We start from the raw sequence: 18,572 nt of genomic DNA on the forward strand, positions 1-18,572 counted from the left end.
ATCATGAAAAGGCTTAAAATCCTATTTAATTTCTCTTTGATTTCAGCCTAATATACATTTAAACTAACATCACTTACCGTCCCTATAATATTCCTTTAGTTTGCTTGCTTACCTGTTACTATTTTATTGGTGGATATATATAGCTTGTATTTACTTTTTAATAATTTATTATTGCTTTAATTGGCCGGGTTATAAATTTTTATTGGGATGCATAGGTGTAGTAGGTGTGTTATATTTAGGCTTTAGGCTTAATTGGGTTAGACATAACATTAAATGAGCTTTGAGCCCAAAAGTCTGACGACTTAATTTAAAAAGAATTCAAAATTTGAAATGTTTGAAATACCCTAGTTGGCTGGTCATTTAGAAGGTTTCTTTTAGAAATTTTAAATTTTGAATCTCCTCTTTTCGGCTGCATATTTTGAAGGGTTAAAAAATTTAAATTTGAATTTATCTTAGTCCCACCACTTGGGAGATTTCATTCTCTTTTTCTTTTTTTCTTTTTTTTCTTTTTTTTTCTTTTTTTTCTTTTTTTGTTAAAACACATTTCGAGTAGCCCTCGAATCCTGGGTAATTTAATATTTACTCATAATGGGTCATAAGATCAAGTCTGTATAAATAGTATGCACATGCCCCAGAGAACATCCCCACTTAGTGATCGGTCCGCTAGTTTACGCAAATCCAAAGAAGTTATCACGAATGAGGCACATGCAGGGAAACTTGCACGTGTATCTAATAACCTTGCTTATGCTCGTTGCTGGCACACTTCTTTTAACTGTTGCCCATTTATTCTGGAATAATTTTTTTAAGAGGGACAAGTTTTGTACATACTTTTGTCAAATCCTTTTATTATTAAGTACAGCTGGTACCATTTCGATGTGTTTCGCTTTCTTCATCCGAGCGTCCGAACGGTCTTCGCTAAAATCTTTTCCGCGTTCGAATGGAATTCTGGAATATTCTGAAATACTGGACATTGTCTAGACGTGTTGCCACGTCGTCCGGACGGCTTGTAGAGACTCCCTAATAGTGTCGACTTCTGAAACCCAACTCCTTGTTGAATACTGATTGACCTAGCGTCCGGACGGTGTTGCTCTGTAGTCCGGACGTATTCAACATAAAACTGCTGAACACTGACGGGCGTCCGGAAGCCTTCAAAGGCCCGTCTGGACGGTTGCACAAGAACCGGTTGATTTGCCTTGAAATTTGCAATGACTCTTCATGAATATCTTCAAGATGCTTGTGATCAGTCACATGCTTTGATTTGAACATTGTCTGAATACATGAGGATTCTGAATTTGAGAACTGACTATCCTGTTAAATCGTAACCATTACATAAAGTGTTTTCGTTTATCCAGAATGTAGCCAATATAAAATACTAATAGTAAGGATCCTCCTCTTCTTCATTTAGAGCCACAAAGGCTAGAAACTGATCTTAAACAGGAGATTCTTCTTCTTCAAACTCATCCCTGAGAGTCGCATTGTAGGCCTTCCCTTTTCCCTGCTTGAGATTCCCACAATCAGCCCGTACATGCCCAAAGCCTGAGCATTCAAAACATCTGGGGCCTCTTGGGTCTTTCTTCTCAGCTTTTTTAGGTTCAGACTCTTTGGGGGCCTTCTTCAGTCTTTCGGAGAATTTCTTCTTGAATTTATCATTCTTCATCAATCTTCTGAAATTCTTGGCCAGCATTGCCACTGCATCTTCTTTCTCATAGTCCTCTTCAGATGAGACTTTGGATTTCCTTTTAGATGCCTTGAGAGCAATAGTATTCACCTTCTTGACTGGGGGCAAGGAAAGCTCATAGGTTTGAAGAGATCCCATCAACTCTTCAATCTTCATCTCTTCTAAGTCTTTGCTTTCTTCAATGGTAGTCACCTTGATTTTGAAACGCTCAAGCAAAGATCTTAGAATTTTACAGATGAGTTTTACATTAGGGACGGACTTCCCAAGACTCACCATCGAGTTCCTTAGGTCGCTCATCTTAGAGTAAAACTCTCCGAATGTCTCATCTTCAAGCATCTTAATCTCTTCAAATCTAGAAATCAACATTTGAAGTTTGGCAGATTTAACAAGTTTTGTGCATTCATATGTTGTTTCTAAGATTTGCCATGCCTTTTGAGAAGTTCCACAGTTTCAAATTTTAGTAAATTCAGACGGTGAAAGAGCTTGACATAGAGCATGGAGGGCTTTGTCATTAGCAAGTCGTGCGTTCTTTTCAATTAAAAGCTCAATATATGTATCCACTGGCTCAGTCCAACCAGTTTCAACATGAAAATAATTATTGACTTCTAATTTAAACCAAATGTGTGTGTTAGTGTGCAACAAAATATCCTAGATGCGGAATTTAAGTAAGACAAGATATTTGTTATGAAGTGAAAGCTCTGTGAAGAGAAAAACCACTCCGAGGCAGCAAAACTCAGGAAATCCACTATCCAAAAACAAAGCTAGTTACAAGACACTCATACTCACATACCCTTATGTAGTAGTCATACCTTTAACTTTGGTACGAAGTCTGTCGTGAACGCTTCCCAACCAAATCTTCCACCTGAAGGGGTTTTTTATGGATTCCTTTACCTTAGGGCCAACCCCTAAGATAGACTTCACACGAACTATTGAGCACACACCGGCAACAGCTTGAAAGCTAGCGGATCTTCAATTCTCCCTAAACACCCTCTCAAAGCACTATGGAATTCACTGTCGAATTCTGTACAAAACACAAGCCTAGGGCCCTCTTTTTATAAGCTTACAAGAAACCTAAGTTGGCGAGCGTCCGAACGGAAGTTAGCCACGTCCGGACGGATTTCTGCGATATCCTTTCAGAAACAGCGTAATTCTATCTTTATTAGATTCACGTCAGGACGGCTTGACCGAGCGTCCGGACGGTCTTCACTAAAATCCTTTCCGCATTCGAACGGAACTCTGGAATATTCTGAAATACTAGACATCGTCCGGACGGCTTGCAGAGACTTCCTAAATAGTGTCGACTTCTGAAATCCAACTCCGAGTTGAATCATGATTGATCTAGCATCCGGATGGTGTTGCTCTGACATTCGGAAGTCTTCATCGTTATCTACAAGACACTCGGGGAGTCTAGACGCCTTCAAAGGCCCGTCCGGACGGTTGCACAGGAACTGGCTGTTTTGCCTTGGATTCATGAATATCTTCGAGATGCTTGTGATCAGTCACATGCTTTGATTTGTACATTGTCTGAATATATGAAGATTCTGAATTTGAGAACCGACCATCCTGTTAAATTGCAACCATTACATAAAGTGTTTTTGTTTATCCAGAATGTAGCCAATATAAAATACTAACACAACAGTTTTCCAACAATCAATGGATTTTAGAAAACGCATACGAGCTTTCCAATATCCATAGTTCATGCCATCATAGGGAAGAACGGTCATAAGATTTTGAGACATGGTAAAATAAAATAGAAATCAAAATGATAACACTCAAAAAATAAATCTAAACAGAGTGTACCAAGCTCTGATACCAATTGAAAAATAACGAGACTTCTAATTTTACCGTGTGTGTGTAACATGTAACAAAATATCAAAATGCGGAATATAAATGAGACAGATATTTTATTAATGAAGTGGAAACTCAATTAAGAGAAAAACTACTTTGGGGCAGCCAAACCCAGGATTTCCACTATTCAGAAGACAAAGCTAGTTACAAAGTAGTAGCACTCACATACCCCTGATGCAATGGTCGTACCTTGAACTCTGACGCGTAACCCAATGCGAACGCCTCACAACCAAGTCACCTACTTGAAGGAGTCTTCAATGGAATCCTTTACCTTAGGGATCCTCCCTAAGATAGACTTTAACACGAGCACAGCAACAGCACTTCGGCAATGACTTAAGAGCAAACTAATCAACACAATAACTCTTAAATTATACTCTCTAAGCTCTAAGGAATTCAATACCGAATTCTTACAAATTACATGCCTAGAAGCCTCTATTTATAGGCTATAGAAAACATAAATCGAATATGAAACGATTTTCTCTAGGCGGCGTCCAGACGGCCAACTGTGCAACCGGCTTTCCAAAATCGTTGATATTCTTTCCTAAATAGGTCTGCATCCAGACGATGTTTCCCTAGAGTTCGGACAGTTGCACTTCAGCTACACGCAATTTCCATAATAAAGACTGGCATCCGGATGATTACAAATCTGCTCCACGTCTTGCCTTATCAAGGATAGCATCCGGAAGATTTAGACCTGTCGTCTAGACGGTTACAGATGTCTTTTTATATCTGTGTCTGCGAAGGAAATCCTTGTACTTGTCGAACACAGAATGGCGTCCAGACGTGTTGCTAAGACGTCCAAACGGATGCAACCTTGAACTATTCGAAGCTTCTAGACACTGATGGGAGTCCGGACAGATGTTGCTTGATTGATGAGCATCCGGATGGTTGACAGGGACGTCCGGACGGATGCAAGGGATTCAACTTCTCTGTCTTGAAATCCGCACAGAATCTTCTTGAAGCACATAACTGAAATGCGGACTTTGAATAACAACAGCGTCCCTAATCAAAAAGCAACATTACATAGAAGTGATTTTGTCCAACAGAATGCAACCAATCACAAACTAACAAAATTCTTTGGACGTATTCAATATTCTTCATAGCTTTAGCCTCTTGATAGATCTTAGGAAAACAAAATCGTATGAACACCATCTTAAACCTTGGGTCCAAAATTGCCACAATTGCCATCAACAAATTGCACTCACCCCAGTATTTATCAAACTTGGCTTTCATTCGGTGTGCCATAAATCTAATGTAGTCATTTTCATCATCACATTTCTTGGTTAGGACGTCTTTCATTCACCAATTTTCAGGAAGGAATAAGCTTGATGTTGGATAGTCACTTCTAGATACAATCTTGGTTACTCGGTTGAAGACTCCCAAAAGTTCACGCACAGATTTAACTTTATCCCAATCTTCATGCGATGGCACCCAAGTAAATTGACAATCATTGTATCCATACCTAGGAAATACCTCCTTAAACTCATAAGCAGCTCCTAACATAAAAAATGTGCTATTCCAACAAGTAGGTACGTCCAAAAACAGTTTCTTGGATGACAATTGCAAGTTCTTTGCAATTTCACTAAATTCCATTAAACTTCCCTCTGATGCTACCAAGAATTTAATTTCATCCCTCAAGGGACTGCCGCCTAGTCAGTTCACTACAAGAAATTAGTGACGCATGTCCAATGTCAATAAACACTGTGTCAAAACTGGGGATTTAGTGACGTGGCATGCCACTAAATCTGGAAAATAAAAATTGATTTTTTTTTTTTTTTAATTTTTTGCTCTTCCGAATATGTTTTTTGAATTTTTGGTGGTTGACCTGATTTACAATTTACATTTCCATCGATCATCAACAATCACAGCTATTCAAAGTCAAAACACCAGATTCAACAAACATACAATCAATCTCTGTAATAGATATGAACAAAGTATGAAGATTAAAAAACACAATCTATATACAGATTACAAAATAAGAACAAAAAATACAAGCACTTCATCACCAACTATCAATAGTAATCGTTGGGTTTGAAGACATGTCCGGTGGCCTTCATTCAACCACCTCTGGATGAATGGATGATCATAAGTCTGCAGATTAACACGAGTATTAAATACATTAGAATCAATTATATAGTGGTTTTGCAAATCAATGAGAAGAGAAAAGCATAAGAAATTAATAAAACATAAAGAAAAAGATAGACTGTAAAAAGATGATAATAATTTTGAAGCAGAAATAATATGTTGTCTCCACACCAAACCAACCATGCATCAAGTCTCCAACCAAACCAACCATTAGTTTCTCATACACCACACCAAACCAACCATCAAGTCTTCACTCAAACATTAGTTTCTCATTTACATAATTCACAACTAGTAATCATGTCATACACACAATGCCTGGAAAACATCAAGTCATACACAAAATGCAAAGCTCCAACCCGCAGCCAACACCAAACCAATCAAGATATGACCAACGTCAACAATAGTAGCAATACCATTCCAAATTCCAATGATAATCTATACAAAAGAAAAATAAAAATAATAAAAATATAATATTACCTGATACACAAAATAAGATAGTTGCTCATTCGAAGTCGTCACCAAGATCTTAATGACCAAGCGACTGTGCAGCATGCTCCGCATTACCTGCAAATGATAAAACTTGTACAGTCAGCAAACAATATGATAGAATCATATCAAGTTCTAAGCATTGAGCAACGTGTGGATGTAAACAAACCTCATTATACTAAAAGAAAAGAAAAAGTCATTAATTATTACCTAACCCGCTACTCACAAACGATCTCACATTCAAAAGAGGTGTGGAATCTCTGTCTGGCACTGCGGTATGCTGAGTAGCCACGAGCACAGATATCAACTGGCGCACCATTTCCTCGAGCTGGCTAAAACGAGCCTCATACTGGCCCTGCATTTGAGCATGTGACGCCAACACCGCATCCATCTCTACCTTGTGTCCTGCCCGCTCAGCCTCGAGTGCTCAATCGATTGCTCGGTCGATAAATTCTTGTGAGACAGTGGCATGCCTTTGGTTATGTGATCGTGCCTGTGAGAGTGTATAGTATGAGTGTATGGTCCCCCGCACATGCAGAACATTCGGCCCAACCTGTCGAACCCTTCCAACAAACTCAGGCTTATGGTCGTGCGCTTGGGCGTACGTGTCGTTTGGTGTCAAGAGCACCGTCCCTTGAGTCACGCTCGATGAAGCAGCAAGGTCAATTGGTATTAGCTCCACCATCCTCTCCTGTATGTTGTATTAAATGTTGGTGAGTATGTTGGTTTGTAATTGGCTGCATTCTGTTGGACAAAATCACTTTCATGTAATGATGTTTTTTATCAGGGATTCAGTTATTTTCAGAGTCTTCATTTTCAGAGCCTTGTTTCTAGAAGATTCTGCTCAGATTCCAAGTCAGAAAAATCGGATCCCTTGCATCCGTCAGGACGACGTGATATCCCGTCCTGACGCTCAACTGTCCAAGCATCATCCGTCCGGACCTTCCTCTATGTCGAGAAACTTCGAACTGTTCTAGCTTGCATCCGTCCAGACATCTCAGCAACACGGCCGGACGCCTCTCAGTGTTCGACAAGGAAAAGGACCTCGTTCCAAAACACAGATATGGGAAGACAGTTGCAACTGTCCGGACAATGTGTGTTCCCGTCTAGACGCTATCCTTCATAAGGCAAGTCATGCATACAAAGTTCTACTGTCCGGACATCGGTCTTCATGGTCCGGATGCTCAAGCTTCATATATGGAAATTGCTTGCATCAATTCAACCATCTAAACTATAGCCTTCATGGTCCGGACGCCCCAAGCCTTGATATGGAAATTGCGTGCAACTAAAGTGCAACCGTTCAGACACTAAGGCAACACCGTCCGGACCCGACCTTATTCAGGAAAGAATATCGTGCGAATTTGAAAAGCCAGTTGCACAGTTGTACCGGAGGCCTTATGTCTACTGTCTGGACCGCGCCTAGGAAAACCTAATCAGAAGTGATTTAGGTCTTCTGTAACCTATAAATGGAGGCCCCTAGGCATGTTGATTGTAAGAATTCGGTATGGAATGCCGTACAGCTTAGAGAGTTATATTTTATAGTTAGTGTGCTGAATTGGTCTCTCTCAAGCCGTTTTCGTTGTGTACTGTTGCTGTGTTGAACTAAAGTCTATCTTAGGGGTTGGCCCTAAGGTAAAGGATTCTATTGAAGACCCCTTCAAGTTAGTGACTTGCTTGGGAGGCGTTCGTGTTGGGTTACACGTCAGAGTGCTAGATACGATCGCTGCATTGGGAATGTGAGTGTTACTGTCTATGTACTAGCTTTGTCTTCTGAATAGTGGATATCTTGGGTTTAGCTACCCCGGAGTGATTTTTCTCTTAATTGAGTTTCCACTTTGTCAACAAAATATCTGTCTCTTTAATTTTCGTATTGTGATATTTTGTTGCACACTATTGCACACACTTGGTGAATTAGAAGTCATCTTTAATTTTCAGAGTAGCATACACATCATTCCTTTATTATGTCGTTAGGATAACTTCCATCCTTCTTATGTGATTTTATATACGCTTGTGCTCGTGTAGGAGGAGTACTATCAATGACAGTCTGTCGAAAAAATAAAACATGAACACATGTTTATATATATATATTCAAGTGTTTACATTTATATGTATAGGGTAAATTACACACATACCTCCTCATGTGTCATCCTTGCAAAGCTTTTGGACTCGGTGCAGTGGGGAGTATTGTTCAATGCTCGCAATACCTTCATACAAGCAGCATACTCCTACACAATTAATATTCTTAATATGTGAGCACTAACACAATTACATGAAATTAATGAAACTACACAAAATAGTGCTATAACTGATGACCTGCCTTATTCGCCCCGTCACACCATTTTTCCAACAACGCCTCCAAGTCTTAGGGGTCGTACTTGGTGAGATTTGCTTCCCCCACTCTTGCCCGTACCATTTCGGGCGTATCGTCCGGTTGAATTTTAAGCTGGTCTTTTTATTTTGTGTCTGCATCTCTCTCTCTCTCTCTCTCTCTCTCTCTCTCTCTCTCTCTCTCTCTCTCTCTCTCTCTCTCTCTCTCTCTCTCTCTCTCTATATATATATATATATATATATATATATATATATATACTAACAATACCTTCATATGATCCTGTACATCCTCCAAGTCGTCCCGTATATGCACATAGGTCCTGCTTCCTATTAGCTTACCTGTTTGTCGTCTAAATTTATTAGCGCTGAGTCCTACGAGCTAGGACGCTAAATTGTACTTCATGACGATCCTTTTCCCTACGGGGATTCCCCACATCTTGTGTGGGTTTGTAAGCGTCACCACTTCGAATTCAATGCTGCAATTCAGATTGGTACCTAAAACATTAATTGTTACCGATCGATGTTAATTATTTCGAACTGAATATCAACTACAAAACATATATATATCTATATATTGGTATTTTTATAAAAATATATACTTACTCATCATCCGGATTTGGTTATCATGCAGCACCTGTGTAGTAGGGTCCTCGGGACTGCGCATCATGCAGGTCCTCCGGAGCTTGTGTCTAGTTATCGTTCGGAGGCTGTGTCTTGCTTTCGTCTGCACCAGAGCTACTATAGGGGAATAGCCGCACCACGTGACCAAGGGAACACACCCCTAACTCGCTCATCATCGACGATGGAGACGGCAGTCAAAATGAATCATATGTGTCTTACAGCTCATGCTGATACTGGTACCCTAGATGATCTGGGAGTATTGGTTGGTACCCTGCCTGTGTGCTCAAGGTCGCTATATCCCGACCCTTGGGCCCTAGACAGCATGAGCTAGCGTGGAGACCTCTGTGCTGTGTGTTTTCCCTATAACTCATTTTAACCTGTAAAATACATCACGCACCTAACATTAGCTTCATGAAATTTATGCTACCCAAAAATATAAATTCACATTCTCTTAAAAAAAAAGTCATCAAATCATCTTAAGGTCGTGTGGTACATGCTTCCAACTTCCAAACATCAAACTTTAACTTGAAAACAACATGCAAGGAAATCCAACACCTAATCAATCGAAGGCCAATTCATGCAACTTGTACACTTTCTAAAAACATCAAACAACTCACAAGAAGTTTAAACAACGATTGCATTTTCTATTGAATGTTAAGTAATTCACAAGAAAATCCATTAAGCCTCTGTAATTCCAAAAGTCTCAACCATATCAGTATCTAATAACAAATAGAATCCAAAACTAAAATAAATTCTCTATATGCTATTCGAGACAACCTTTAATCCGAGGATCACAACCTATATAGTACCCATTAAACAAATGGAGCAGATTATCATATTTATGCTCATGATCAATAACCATATTGTCGTAATTTTTGACAGGAGGAATGCAAAGTTTATAAACACCAAAAAAAAAAAAAAAAAAAAAAACTGGTAAAATTAATCCTTTGCACTACATTTTTTAATGGGACTAAATATACATATATATATATAATGCACAAGTTTTATAAGCTACAATACTAATTTCTCACCCAGAGCACATGTTCATGATATACTAAACATCAAACATCAAAGATCACATTGAATTAATATACAAATGGTTTTGTTGTATTCTAAATTTAAGGTGCAACAATAATATACTTTCTTAGATCATTGGTCTACTGGTGGGGAAAATACTTCATTCTATCAAGTCAAAATATTAATGGATATGACTTATAAAAAAAAAAATTAATGGATATGAAGGTTATTTTGGAGATTAGCCACATGTATGTAGTAAACCAGTTAACTTGTTGACCCCAATATTCAAATTTGAACTTTCAATAATCTTTTTATCATTTTACATTTTTTTTTTTTTTTAAAAAAAAAAAATCCTTTTAACTTTTCCTAACAGGCTAGCACCTATAGCATATTTGTCCATATAGTCACTTACATAGACATGTACGTGATGAGACAAACCAATATATTTTTTAAATTTTTGGCGATTGACCTAATAGACCATTTACATTTCCATCAATCCATCAACAATCACAACAATTTACACTTCCATCAATACATCAACAATTACAACAATTTACATTTTCATCAATCATCAACAATCACAACTATTCAAAATCAAAACACCAGTTTCAACAAACATACAATCAATCTCTATTACAGATATAAACAAAGTATATAGATTACAAAACACAATCTATATACATATTATAAAACAGGAACAAAAAATACAAATACTTCAGGATCATCACCAACTATCAACGATAATTGTTGGGTTTGAAGACATGTTTGTTGGCCTTCATTCAGCCACCTCTAGAAGTCTATCATAAGTTTGCAGATCAACACAAGTGTTAAATACATTATAATTAATTATACAGTGGTTTTGCATATCAATGAAACGGGAAAAGCATAAGAAATGACTAAAACATAAAGAAAAATATAGACTATACAAAGATGATAATAAATTTGAAGCAAAAATAATATGTTGTCTCCACACCAAACCAACCATGCATCAAGTCTTCAACCAAACCAACCATTAGTTTCCCATACACCACACCAACCATCAAGTCTTCACTCAAACAAACCATAACCCATCTATAATTTCAGAACATGAAGGTAGAAATATTTACTAGATTTAGATTCAAGAATTAAACAATCTAGAACCAAAACCCCAAACATATCATTTAATCACTACAAAGAATCAAACCATCTATTCATCCAAACAAAATCTTCCATAGACTTCAAACACCAACAAGATCGAGTTTCAGCCAACATAAGATTTTTTATCCACCAAAATAAAACTCCAAAACTAATCCTCTTAACACATAGATAACAATGGCAAATCACAATCTTCAACAACGAACAAATTTACTTAACACAAAATGCAAAGCTCCAACCCACAACCAACACCAAACCAACCAAGATATGACCAACTCAAGAGTTGCAATATCATACCAAATTTCAATGATAATCTATACAAATTATAAAAGAAAAATAATAATAATCAAAATATAATATTACTTCATACACAAAAGAAGATAGTTGCTCATTCGGTTTCGTCACCACTATCTTCATGACCGAGCGACGTCTGCGCAGCATGCTCCGCATTAGCTACGAATGATAAAACAAACACAGTTAGCAAACAATATGATAGAATCATATCAAGTCTTAAGCATTGAGCAATGTGTGGAATGTAAACAAACGTCATCATTCTAAAAAAAAAAAATTTAAAAAAATCATTAATTATTACTGAACCACTACCGACAAACGATCTCACATTCAAACGAGGTGTGAAAGCTCTGTCAGGCCTTGCGGTATGCTGAGTGACCGCGAGCATGGATATCGACATGGCAATCGGTGACTCAAGGGCTCTAAAACGGGCCTCCCACTTAGCCCACTCAGTTTAGATTACTCCCTAAATTACTCTCTCGATTGATTGGTCGACATATTCTTGTGAGAGGGTGGCGTCCCTAGGATTCTATGATCATGCCTGCAAGGGTGTATAATATGTGTGGTCCCCCGGCGCACAGACAGAACATTTGGCCCAACTTGCCGAACCCTGCCAGCGTACTCAGGCTTATTGCCGTGCACCTGGGAGTACGCGTGGCTGGTATCCAGCGCACCGTCCCTTGAGTCACGCTAGTGGATGCGGCTAGGTCTGTTTGTATGAGCTCCTCCAGCCTCTCTTGTATGTTGTATTAAATGTTGGTGAGTCAGACAAATGTTAATCGTAAAGAAGTTATCACACACATAAGTAAAACAAGATATGGAAAGTGAGTAGTATACACATCTCTCCTTTATTACGTCGTTTGGATAGCTTCAATCATTTTTCTTATGTGTTTTAAATATACGCTTGTGCTCTGGTAGGAGGAGTACCATCCCTGCTAGTCTGCAAAAAATAAAAAATAAAATAAAATAAAACATTAACACACACAGAGAAATATATATATATATATATATATATATATATATATATATATATATATATATATATATATATATATATATATAGGACAGAAGCAGTACATAGAAAAGGGAACGGAGAACAGAATAAGGAATAGAAATTATAGAACAAAGAACAAATGAGGTATTACGTGAACAAATATGCGTGATGGATAAACAAGTTGAACAATTTCAATTTCTAAATACAATGATGGAAATAGAAAACATGAAAATCGTTGTTCAAAAATATACATAAAATACTCAAAATAACTTAAATTTGATTATAATGGTAATCAAATACTTACAGATTACAGGATTTCCTAATGAAATCTCAAAACGTTGAAAACGTCTGTGTACATGATTTCTGAAAGCTATGAAAGAGGATTACAATATTTTGTAATGGGTAGCAAGGGATCTTTGAAAAACATAAGTGGGTTGTGTATTTCAGCCTGCCTCCAATGTTCGGGTAGGGATCCTTTTATAAAGAGTGTGAGCTCGAGTGCTTGATTGAGCTGGAATGATTAGATTCATGTTGTCGCCTGAGTGGGAGCTCAAGTGCTTGATTGAGCTGGAATGATTAGATTCCTACTATTGTTTGAGGGGAGCTCAGGTGCTTGGATGAGCTGGAAATTATTGGATTCCTAACTGAGCTGGAAATTATTGGTATTCTGACTGTTACTTTATCAGATTCATGATGTGTCCTGAGGGTTGAGCTGGAACTTGAATAAAGTAAAGATTACTTTTTTTGGCCTTTTCTGCTGACAGTTTTTAGACTGATTAATCAGCATTAAGGTCTTGGAACGGGTTTTGAGCATCTTGGTAAAATTGATCTGTCCAATTTTCTTGACTGGTTGACTGGATGAGGCTTCAGAGGATGCTGGGCTAACTGGGGATTAATCATCTTCTTGTTCGTCTGCTCCCATCTGAGAGACTTGAAGCATTAAATGTCTTGCTAATTCTTTCAATTCCGATCTGGATTTTCCTTCGACTAGGAGGGAAGATATAGAAGTACTGGATTCGGTTGGCTTATGGAGTTTGCTCTTGCCAAAGGGAATTCAACATTGACCTGGGAGATAATTCTGTCATGTTTGAATTTATCCCACCACTTGACTGAGAAGTGCCTGCTGACTAAATCATTATTAAGGTCATAATGCCATTTGAGAATCCATGGCACTTTGTATTTACCCATGAAATGTAGCAATATGGGTACTTTTGAATCATGTTGACTAAGTTTGTAGACTGTAGAGAAGTATTTGACTGAATCCTAGAGTTGGGCAGGAAGAAGCTCAAGAACAAGTCCATGATCTGATCACCAATGAAGGAACCACAAATGAAACTTCCCCTTGAAGTTCTTGTCAAAGTTAAGAAACCATGAATGACTAAAGTTTCATTTTGGTATAAAAGGATTTTATACAAGGCATCAATATAATCATGATAACTATAAGGTATTGAGTGACCCTTGAGAAATTTGGGAGAATGGGGATAGGTATCCCAATCTCCTTGGTCGACTATTTTTTGAATATAAAGGGAATGGTAAATGACTCGTTTTTATCATTTCTATCAGTGATTGGTTTGATTTGGATTGACCCTGTTTCAAAGAGAATGTCCCTATAAAACTTTATGGACTTGTCTAGATGGACTGGGGTATAATGCCAGTTTGAAGGGTAATAATAGGCTTTGGCTAGAACCTAAGGAGTTTTCAGGTGACTAAAGCATGACTCAACATAGAATAGGTTCTGACCAAGGGTTTTGACAAAAAAATCAGATGTCTTGTACTTAATATTTCTGGTTGTGTTTTGGTTTGGCTGGGTTGACAATGGATCAAAAGGAGTGACTAAGGCCGACTAGTAAGTTGGCTTGACTATTCCAATGGTAGCTCCAAGAGATGAATATCTGTTGGCAATGTGAACTGGGGAAGATTGGTGTAAGACCAGATCGTTTGGGGTGACTAAATCTGGTTTGACTGGTTTACCAAAGGATGTCTTTTGTGGCTTCTTATCATCCATCTTTTCCCTGTAAGAATTCCCGGGTTCGGAAATTAGGAATAGAATTTTCACTACCTTCAATATACTCGATTTCAAAATCTAATAAACTAAGTATAGATTGGCATCTTGCAAAAATTTGTTTTGATGCAATATTTTTAACATCTTTTTCTAAAACATGTTTTGCACTTTTGCATTTAACTTTGACTAAAAACTTTTGATTCAAAAGATTATCTTGAAATTTTGAAATGCATAAGACTATGGAAAGAATTTCATTTTTAATAGTATTATAGTTGGTTTGTGCTAGGTTGCAAACTCCTGAATGGAAACAAACAATTTGTTTAGGAGAATTGGAGGAAGTTCTTTATTTGAGAATGCCACCGTAACCAATTTCGAAGGCGTTTGTTTCAACGATTTTGAAAGAGTTGACTATTGGAATACCAAGACATGGCAAAGTCTTGACATATTTTTTAATGTCTTTTACTATGGAGGTATGGTCAGATGTCCACGGAGGTGGATTATTACAAAGTCTATCAAACAATGGTTTACATTGTTTTATGAGATTTTGATAGAAATCGGCAACATAATTGAGGAATCCTAATAATTGCTGTAACTGGGTTTTCTCAAGGATTTCGTCTGGGAATTTATCAGCAAACTGAATGCCTCTATCAATAGGACTAATGTTGGATTGATGGATATTATACCCAAGAAATCTAACTTTAGTTTGAAACAATTTAACCTTATTTGCAGAAACTACTAAACCATTGGATTTGACAATGTTGACAAAGGTGTTTAGATGTTTCCAATGTTCTTTTATAGATTTGGAGAAGATGAGAACATCATCAATATAAACTATAGGGATTGAATATCTCATACCGATGTCACGTGCCGGCTCATTATCCTTGCCTCTGTCATTGCCCCTGCCCCTTGACTCCTTTGCCATTGGTTCTTTCCCTCTGCGCCTACAACCACCGTTGTGCGGTCCATCGTTCCCATAATCATGAGGACTGCCAAGGTCAACAAATGTTTCTAACGGTCCTTCAGGTCTACCCCTACAACCCACACCACCCTCGTTAACGTGGATGCCTTCCTTCTGCATACGATGTGTAAGAATTGCTTCCTCATCGCTATTGGGTGGGGATTAAGATTAGGACTGACGGAGAATGTTTGTTGCAATGGACCAATAAAAAATGATCCCTAGTTGCTCGTAGTTATGGCACCCCTTACTTTTGAAGGGACCTATTTTGTTGTTCACCTACAAATTCATGTGAAAAGTACTAAGTAAAAAATTATTGACCACAATAATATAAGTGTGATTGTACGAAGTTAATATGGGCTAGAGCATACCATCTTCATATGCTCCCATTGCGTCATGGTCCCACTAATTGTGTTTGTTGTTGGATCCCACCCAAACCTGCTTTCATCATTTAAGAGTTTTGAAAACCTCCCTGTGGTCTGTTCGAAGCCTTCCGTACTTCGACTATATCTGGCCCGCAGTCCACACTCTATTCGTCCTCTCATTCATTACATGGGTTAGCTTGGGCCATAATTCCTTGTTCACAGAGCCTCTAACAATGGAACTGTTGTGCACACATTCGACAATAAGTTGGACAAAAAATGTCCTCCTCCTCATTACTCCAATTGTCTCCCTTTCCTCCCACCATGTGACTCGTTTTTTCTAAGCTGGTAATGAGAATTAGGGGTATCACACAAGTAATCTCTAGTAATAATATACGTAAAAATTACTTACAAACAGTATTATTTTTTCATGTTTTATGAGGAATTGTGTGTATCGGGATCACATTATATACTGCACTTATCCCACATGGTTGAATTTTTTTGCTTATAATTTTTTATTTTTAATAAATACCTATGACTAAGAAATAATTCAAGACGATCTTTTTTTAATTTTTAATTTTTAATTTTAATTTTTTAAATTTGAACAACAGATATTTTGTTTGTTATATACGAACAAATGTCTAACAACAATTCGATCTCTGTAATTTTTTTTTTTTTTTTATAAAATTTGTCATAATTTTATATAGTCAACCAATCATAATACATTCTGGATGCATGTGATAGATTTGATAAGAAAAAGACAATTCTTACCGAATTTGTTATAACGAACTAAAAGGAAGGTTGTTTATCCAAAAAAAAAAAAAAAAAAAAAGGTTACTGTCACAAATTGTAACGTCTTGCCTTTTACAAAAAGGCATAAGTAAAAATTTCGATTTCCACATGACATTACGACATCATCAAAGTTAAGAATTGACAATGAAATATTTTTTTTTCTTAACAATTAGGGAACATATATAACAGAACAGAACTGACTAAATTACCTCATTATATTAAAATACGAACCATGTGTTGTAATATAACAAATACATTCAAAACAATAACATATGTACCACATACGGCACTAATAATAAAATCATCGTTTTATCCAACCTATTAAATATTACATATCAACATAACAAATCTCAAATAAAATTAACATAATAATTCTAGATGTTCCATCCTTCGTCCGGACCTGCATAAACTTGCATGTGATTGTGATTAACACCATAATCCCATATTGTATTTGTGTGAGTCAACATCTCTCAATAACATAAGAAATACTGTTCTATTTAAAAGTACACTATACAATTAAATGATGACAGTCATATATCCATAATGCGATGACAATTCATAAGCACAGTCTCATATATTTTCTTTTTGCATTTATTCTTACTACAGCCTTGTGCTCCTTTAACTGCTGAGCCTTGTGCTCCTTTTAAGTGTTAAGCTTATTTGGTCTTTGAGGCCTTGTGCCTCGACTGTGAACCTTGTCAATTTATTACTATTTACTTTCGGAGCCTTGTCCTCCCACTATGGTTTAATCATTTCTTGTAATATCTCATTTTCTTCATTTGCACTGCAAGTTTTTTAGATTTCTTTTTTGTTGAGTGAGATGTAAATGCTCAAAACAAGAGTCCCAAAAATAACAGCTAAATCTTACCGCGCCAAATCCTGATTTGGATTTGGCGATGGTGTTATAAGGATCCCAAAAGGAAATCAACAAAAATAAAAACAATAAAATAGAGAGTGGCAATCCGAGGCAAATGTTACCCACTATCGTCGACAAAAACAATAAAATTGAGATTAGTAAAGCTAGACAAATTTTACTTAATTACCATGCATTTTCCCAAAATCTCCCATTTCTGGATTGAATGCCTTTTCATGAGCACAAGAACAAAAGACTAACTGCAGATAATACAAGAAAGCCCCTTGGTTAACTCAAACGTAAACCACAGAGACGAAATACGCAAAAGAGAAAAAGCAAAGAGAGAAGGGGGATTGTCTGGTAAGAGAGAATGAAAGTTTGGAGAAAAGGAAAAGAGGAAAATGAATAATAAGTCTGCATGATGACATCCAATTTAATAGAGTGACCGGTCTTTTTTCCTTTTTAAACCAATAACCAGCTCATACGTACCCTGCGCTATGCGCTATATTTTCATTGTACTTTTTACTATAGGTTAAAAAATACTTGTAAAAAAAAAAAAAAATTATCACACATATTTCAATAAAAAGATAATAAATATTAAGATTCTTAATTTTATTTTAACCCAAAAAAAGCAAATTTCTTAAAATATATGTTCGCATAGGTGTAATTTATAACGAAAAGAAGTATAAAAAAAAAATATAGCAAAAAGAAAATCTAAATTCTAAATATTACAGCATAGGTGCTGTAGTTTTTTCAATGGTCAAGATGGTGTTGTAATTTTTTTTACAGCACCTAAGCCAAATCCTACAAAATAAAATAAAATTTTTCACTCAACATTTAATGAATCAAATAAATCCTCTCACATCAAGTTCAATGCTTAATCAAATAATTTTTTTTGCCTTATTTTGCTTTCAAAAGCAAAAAAAAAAAAAAAAAAAAAAAAAAAAAAAAAAAAAAATTGAGTGAATCATACCAAAAAATTAAAAAATTCAAATATATTAAAAAATAAGACCCTTAATTTTATTTTAATCCATATAAATTAAAACATGTTAAAATCTTTGTTCACATTTCAGTAGTTTAAAATGAAAAGAAGTATAAAGAAAAGAAAAAAATAAATAAATAAATA

This window comes from Alnus glutinosa, chromosome 2 (assembly GCF_958979055.1).
Source record: "Alnus glutinosa chromosome 2, dhAlnGlut1.1, whole genome shotgun sequence".
NCBI classification, from domain to species: domain Eukaryota; kingdom Viridiplantae; phylum Streptophyta; class Magnoliopsida; order Fagales; family Betulaceae; genus Alnus; species Alnus glutinosa.